General features: G+C 41.2%; 1 pseudogene; it reads right to left on the bottom strand.

Moving 5' to 3' along the window:
* Positions 1-2711: 2711 nt before the first annotated feature.
* On the bottom strand, positions 2712-5040 carry LOC120293622 (annotated as a pseudogene).
* Positions 5041-8076: the final 3036 nt, after the last annotated feature.

Genomic DNA, 8076 nt, shown 5'->3' with positions numbered 1-8076 from the left:
TTCTTTTGCCATGGTGCGAGTGGAATTGCATCTAACAATGATCATTGTCTTGATCCTTCCTAATCTTTAAGGCACACCATATCACAGCTTAACTGTTATCGCCCAACAGCTTTGTATGCATTTCTAAGAATGGCTTTGTACATCATCAATCCATATTGATGGACTTGTTTTCTTTGTTCTAGTTATGGGAACAACTTGCGTTTTGTGCCATAAAACTTCGACTCCACTTTTTTTGCCACGAGCATCTGTTGTCTAGTTAAGGGTTAACACCCTGATGCCAATGTTATTAGAATCTCACTTTCTCTTATTTGACTTTCCATCGTGCTAGGAAAGTTGCAATGTATAGGTTAATCTAGCCAGTTTGTTGGGAGAAACATGACCACTGGACTGACTCATAAAGTTCGGCTAGTCAAGTGTCCAAAATGTTGGCAGCTTCTTCCAGAGCCAGCGTATGTTTCTGTGTACCAATGTGGTGGATGCAGCGCTGTCCTTCGGAGGAAAGTGTCAACTTAGTGTATGAATTATTGGGTTTACAAATTGATCGTGCCCTTGCTAATTTTATTATGTGGTCACTATTTCAAGCATCATCTTCAATACTTAAATAATTAGGTATTCTGATTTGTATTCTTCATCGTGGATGCTTTTAGATGGTGTCTTTCTCAGCAATTGTAGTATAGCATCTCTTCCATCGGATTGATTCTTAAGCTGAAAGGATTTGAAATACATTAACTGCAAATCTCTGGATTCTATTTCTGATGCCAGCTGTAACTTTGTAGGGAGCTCGCGCATGGATGCTTTTGGTGGAAAAGCTACTTCGTTTATCTAATCATTGTTCGTTGAGACTAATCTGCTTTGAGCATATTGCAGGAATATTGGTACCTTCATCCTCTCTGAGTTATAGTCCACAATGAGTTGAGCAAAATGCTGTGTGCTTACCAAAATAATATCTGAACTAGTGACCTCAAAGGAGTATTTTACTATAAAGTAAATGCAGGTCCATCATGCTATCTAGTTAATTCCTCCTTCTTTTCTCCCTGAATAATGCAAGACACTGGGTGAGCTTTGCATTTTGCATGATGCTGATCTCTAGTCTGATTGCTGCTTAAACAGGCCCGGGTATCTGGGTTTGGAGGATGGTTCCTTTTGAGGCTCTTGCTTTATGATCTTGTTCTTCCTCTTAACATTGAGGTAGAGGAATCTCTTACACAAGCTACCATAAAAATGATTTTTATTGGATTAAGAATTCAAATCAAAATTTACTGCTGTAGGCACTCAACTCACGATGACGCTGTAAAACTTGGACTTGCCGTGCTTGGGGCTATTAAGGAGTTTGCAGCTTTGGATACATCCGCTTTAGACAAGTTTGTTCAAGTATCATGAGCCGATGATGCAGAGCGCTTTGGTACAAGTATCTTTCGGCACATTATACTGGCAGTTAAAGTCGGCTTTGCGTCTACCTCTGTACAGTACGTATAATCAGTGCGTCAATCTCTGATTCTGAGGAGGTTCATTTTCCAGATGGTTTCGTCACAGGCACTCAGTACTGCTTGATGGCTATGTTTACTTTAGTTTTTACTTATGTTCCATGTATGCAACAGAGATGTTCTGATAAATAAGAAACGTTCTTCGGGCTACCAGAATTTTTCGGAGGATGTTTGAAGTTGTGATGCAAACTAGTTTTTCTCGTTTTATAATCTTCGATTAATTTTGATTGCGCGTATCTCCTGATCATTGTTCTTTACATGGAATGTGCATTTTCTGTGCTTAAATGTTGTGATGTTTCCAAAGACATCCCACGCGTCTAATGTTTGTAATGATGAAGACTCATATTGGATGTCTTGATGAACTGACCTAAATCTCTTTGTGTCCAGCAACTTTGGCTCACGTCCCGTTTCTTTCTGGTTCATGAAACTATTTTCTGAGCGTGAACTTAGTATTTGGGAGGTGGAACAGAGGCTGTCTCTTCAAGATACTGATTACTTGCCCCGCGGTTGATCTAATATTGAGGTCAAGCACCATGTACCGCGCCAAATGGGGATCACATCCTCTGAGATTGTAGGCTATGTCAGAAAGAGTTTGAGGTTTATCGCGGTTCACAGTGCAAAAGGTTTTTTAGTTTCGTCTCTCTTTTTACTTTGTAGTGATGGCCGATGATAGCAATGAGGTTCCGCATGATGAAAGCCACCGCATGAACAAGACTATTATTGTACTTCTCGTTAAAACATACCGAAGCAGAAATTCCAGGAGTTGTCATGTGTGGAATCTCTGCTACTACACATGACAGTCTTCCTACCCATTGTTTACTGTTCTTGACATTAGACAATGCCGCCTTGTATGCATACTCCAGGGATTCTTTGGATGTTAATGTTCATTCAATGGATTGGGTCTATAAATGATTACCTTATTTAGTATTCTGAAAAATCAAAATGAGGAGAAACATGAAAATCATGAGCCACTATAAGGACTTAATGGGAAAAATAACTATGGGGGAGAGGGAGGAGAAACATGAATCTGGATCGAGGCAAAGTATTCACCTTCTTAACTTGTATGAATTTATTGGAAAAGAGCATTTGATTCAGGCAAAAAGCAACATAATAAAGTATAGAACCTCCTCTCAGCACCACTTGATTATCGTTCCGCTCCTAGCTCAATACTACTACAAAACACGAACGTCACAGGCAAAATCGCAGAGCAAGACTTGCAAATCATGCTCAGCGGCTATGAATGATGAAAGACATACATGTAGTACCATAACTCACACCCACATTACAACTTGAGGAAACGAACTCCTCAATTGCAGAGATGTCCCTGATCCTCTTCAGAGTCTCCTTGCTGGGCTGGTCATCAACTCCAATTGCCATCATGGCTTGCTTTCTCAAGGTGCAATCCTACCAATGCTCATGAAACTGACGTGGCATTCTCTTCTCCCAAAATGCTTCCTACTGTGCCAATCATACCTGGCTGATCAACTTGCCTGCACAATATGATGCTTCCCTCCAAGCTCACATCCACTTCGAAAGATCCACCTTTGTGAGATGTGGGATCCCATCCTTCACCCGCCCCTCAACCGTGATCTCCCAGAATCTGAAATGGCGCTGGCAAATCTTGATTCCACATTTGCAATCTGAACCTGGACATACTCAAGAGGACTCTCTGGTGAACCATCTAAGATGACCCGCTCCTCTGGTTATTCTCAGTCCTCTCTGCTTAGCAGTAAAATCTGCATTGACCAAGTTCACAAAGACATCGGATATGGTTCAATTATACCCTTAGTAATCATAGCACGGAGTAGTCTAGTGTCGAGATCATCAGGTGCTCTTGCAGAAGCATATGTCACTTTTATGGTTTTTACACCACTCCCACCCACAACTAATTGAACGGCCAGTCTCCCAAGCTTTCAGCAAGTACAACAAATGGTTTCAGCTCTGTAAGAACCTGCAGCTAAAAAGGAATGTATAAAAGAACTCAAGATTTATGTTACTCAAGCATATCTTGAGCCAAGTTCTGCCTTCTGGATCTTAAACAAAGCACCCTCAGGCATCAAAATCGTCATTACAGTCATTCAGAGTTACTTGTCTATCACCACATTATTGACCCACTTCCTAAAGGAATCGACCAAGGGGAAGCATCTCTTACAGTCTTCAAAGCTCACTTCCTCTGCTCATCTTGTACTGAGAGGAAGCTGGATTTGGGCCAAAGCCAAACATCAATGAAATTAAACAATTGTATACATATCGGATGATTCAATCAACCACCTCAGTAAAAAATGTTTGCCAGAAAAGATCAAACTTCTACTGAGCACTGACAATCATTCTCATTCTCCACGGTACATATCAAACAATTGGACCAACATATTTTACGGTCCTCAAAATCTCACTTCCTCTATTCATCTTATACAAGAGGAAGCTGGATTTGGGCCAAAGCCAAACATCAATGAAATTAAACAATTGTACACATATCAGAAATTTGCAATTGATCGCCTCAGAACAAATCTTTTGCCAAAAAAAGATCAAACTTAGAGAGAGCACCCATAGTCATTCTCCTCCAAATCACACATCAAGCAAGTTCCATCACAACAATTATGCATCAGAGCCCAAGCCATGATAAGATATGTCAAATACTGAGAGCACATATATTGAAGATTGAGAGGAAACAGATTGGGGATAAAAGTTAGAAGTAGACCAAGAGATGCCAAACAGCCTTCTCCAGTAGAAAAAGTTCTTGATACCTCAGCAGGAACCATCGGCGCATTGACAGCAGTAGCAGCCAACTCTCCTTTTAGAGCTCCAATGATAGCTTCAGCAATTTCAATAGCTACTCTCCTTCCTGGCATGTCAAGTGACCGTTTTATATGCTTTCTAATAATAGAGAAAGTTAAAGTTGGGTAAATTGTAACTGTTCACAAACCTGTGCTTCTGTGGTACTGGCTCCAAGGTGTGGGGTCACCATGACTCTTCGTGTTGTACCAACTCACTGTCCTTCGCTAGTGGTTCCTCTGTGAAGACATCAAGTGCCGCCTGCAACAAGGCTACTATGTGCTTCACCTCCCAAGGCAGCAAGAAGGAAACTCAACATTTCAGGATATCAGATAGCAATACCTGAGCAACAATTCCAGCATCCAATGCCCTCACAAGAGCTTCTTCATCAATCACTCCTCCACAAGCAACATTGACAATTCGAACTCCTTTCTTCATCTTTGCAAAGTCTCATCATTGAGAACCTTTGATGTAGGTGTCAGGGCATGTGTAATGAAAACAAACGCAGCTGCTATGGCTTCATCAAACCCACACAAAGTTCCCACCCCACCGCGCGTGCTTGATCTGCGGGGGCATAAGGGTCATGTGCATCGCCATGCAGTACATGCAGACCTTTGCACCGACGGTCGACTTCTGATCCAAACCTTTCCAAAAACCCATAATGGCAAGCGTTTTCCCAACAAGGGACACACCCACATTTGTTTCTTTGCCACTTTCCTGCATCAAGCAAAACAACCATATGTCAAAGACCAACATTGGTATAGCCTTAAGAAAATGTTGGCAACTCACTGTCCCCTATAAAACTTAAGCATTGACATAACTAAGGAGGCAAAATCCAAAAACCCGTGCACCTCCTATCAATAGTAGCATGACAAGCTGCTTTAGCTCATTTACTGATTGCACAACTCAATTATTCTTCTAGTTTTGCTTTATGGTATGATGTTGAGCAAACATGCATAGTGGTTGAAATTGCTATTCATATTGATTGTGCAGTACCGGTCAATTCATATCTCTAAAGACTTGAAGGCAACCCCTTGCTTGCAGCGGCCATTCCAATCTCTCCAGCTGTTCGTCCTCCATAAGCTCCATGGATTCCTTGGCAACTCTGCAGAGCAGTGGCCTTCTCCACTGCAGCTTTTCGTCTCTCTTCTTCTTTTCTCTCGAAGCTCTTCTTTGTCTCTTTTTCTCCGCCTTCCAAACAAAAAAACCCAGAGAAGTTGGTAAGAAAGAAAAGAGAAAAGAAGAGATGCTACTAACCAATCAAATAAAGCAAAAGAAACTAACTAGTGAAAATGCAATATCAAGGCTCCAAATACTTTTGTAGATTCTTTCTGCAAATACTACTCCTGTCGCTCTGATTCTAGCTTTTGCTCACGTAGCATCTCTCCCTCCTCTCTCTGCTGTTCACGCATCAACCTTTCTTCTTCCTTCCTTCTTTTCATGATCAAATCTTTCCATCTCTTTCCTCATTCGTTCCTCAGACTGCAAGAAAAATACAGGATATCAGTACATGCCAAAGTTTTATCCACCAGCTCACATATCCTTAACACTCAGCACAACTCTTCAAAAAAAAGAAAAGGAGGAGAAAAGTGAGGACAGGGAAAGAAAATCAGTCAATGTCCAAGTTTTTCTCTCGATCTTCTTCGCATTAACAGGGTTCAGTATCCTCTGTTTTCCGCATCCACTCTCATTCCATCCACTTTCCTTCATTTCGCAAACAAAGACTAAGAGAGAGAATCGAACCAAAAGGGAAACTCCTTTTGTCCCTTGTCACACTTTCATTGAGAACTCATGACGTCGGCGACCCAATGTGAAGGAAGATGGAAAGTATGATGACAAAACAATGCCGAATACCTCCGATAAAACTCCAACATTCATGCAGAGAATATCCACTTAGGTTTAGTGCGATGGTTAATCTTTCTTTGTTTAATATCAGTTCTAAATGTGACCTTGTAAGCAAGAAGGTTGTTATTTTTAAATGAAATCAATGTTGTGAGTTCCCACCCATTTGTAAAAACAAGGAAGTAGGTATCGCCTGAGCTCTAGTCAGTATGACCGTTGTCCTCCACGAATCAATCGAACAAGAATGCACACTAAACCACAGCGCCAATGAATCGTCAAGTCACACAGATTTGATAATGCAGGCTACCTTTCCCAATACATAACATGAGGAGGCAATTATATTGTTGATGCAGGGAATGACCCCTAGTAAGACCATGAAAAAGGCTGTGGTGAATTTTAACTGATAGAAAATGCTGATCAAAAAGTGAGATTGACTAATCAATGTGTGGAGGATTGTTTCAATCGACTCATATATACAGAAACTTCCCAGGGCAAAAACTCTGTCAACATCCAATGCCATGTACCGTTCCAAGTGATTCACAGAACACACCTCTCTCTCTCATTCTTCCTTTCTTATAGCCAGCACGGAAGCAGACTCCATGCTATTTATTTGATACATGTACAAGCACGAATGTCTGCTGCAAGGTTACCTTTATACCCAGTAGTGCCATTAACTGGAAAATGAACTCTGGGTGACCAGGCCAAGCCGCTCCTGTGACCAAGTTTCCATCGGTGAAGCAGCGATCCATTGGATCAGGTTCTAACCATGTGGCGCTGGCTAGTACCACGTCGAGCTTCGCAGCAGGATATGCTGTACATTTCTTCCCCTGCAACAAATCACGATGAATACACCGGTTATACCCTGATGATCTCAAGATACAATAACACAGAATGCCATTCAACTTCAGAAAATTTTCATGTCAAATGCTAAAACTCAACAGGGCCTCATTTCCACTGGCTCTAATTTCATTTCATCACACTTTAATACCACACCAATCTGTTGAAAAGCCTTATACATTTAAACTTGAATAGCAGATAAGGGACATGTGCCTATATCCGTGACTTTTTCTGATATTCTACCTTAGTGTTCGATTGAAATATGGAGAAGTTCACAATCACAGACACCAAGAGTCGCAGTTAAAGTAGTCGCCACCACAAGAAGTTCTCAAGATCATTATGAGCATTCTCAAAAGACCGATGAATTTATACAGAAACTCCTACAACTGCTACCAGATAACATGCTAATCAACAGTTTTGTCCCATTATTAATATCCATTATCCAGAAACAACCTTGAGAACACCAGCAGCAGCCAGAATCTGCTGCCCATGGCAAATGGAGGCACTGGCTTCTTGGCCTCCATGAAACCTTAACTAGAGCAATCACTTTCCCATCCAAGGCCAAATATTCTGGGGCACGACCTCCAGGGATGACAAGGGCATCATAACTTGAGGCATCCAAACCTCAAAGTCAGCTGTAAGAGTAAATCATGGCCAGGTTTCTCGTTGTAAGTCTGGTCACCTTCAAAATCATGAATTGCAGTTGGGCAAGTGTCACCACTCTTCTTCTTGGGGCAGACTGCATCAACATGGCACCCTAGAGCTTGAAGAGACTGAAAAGGTACGTATACCTCATAATCTTCCATGTAGTCTATAATAGCAAGCCATGGGCAAAAGGTTTTATCAAACTCCGATTAAACTGTATGGCCTCGTGACATGTTAAGTAGAAGCGAGCTCGTGACAAACCGCCCAAATTCATGCACAAGCGCAACTACTCATAATGTCTTTTTCCCTTTCAGATAAAGTATAAATTCAACATATGAGCAATGTAACTCGTTTTTCCTATTTAGTCATTCTTTGATTGAAAAGTGAATTTGATTAGTTGAATACCAGAAAATAAATAAGTTAAATGAACCATCCATCAAGGATAAGGATAAGTATTGGGTCCATGACAATCTTCACCTGGAATTGCTTAAGAGTA

This window comes from Eucalyptus grandis, chromosome 5 (assembly GCF_016545825.1).
Source record: "Eucalyptus grandis isolate ANBG69807.140 chromosome 5, ASM1654582v1, whole genome shotgun sequence".
Taxonomy (NCBI): domain Eukaryota; kingdom Viridiplantae; phylum Streptophyta; class Magnoliopsida; order Myrtales; family Myrtaceae; genus Eucalyptus; species Eucalyptus grandis.
Note: the sequence above shows the minus strand (reverse complement) of the source record. Positions and strands in the feature narration are given on the sequence as shown.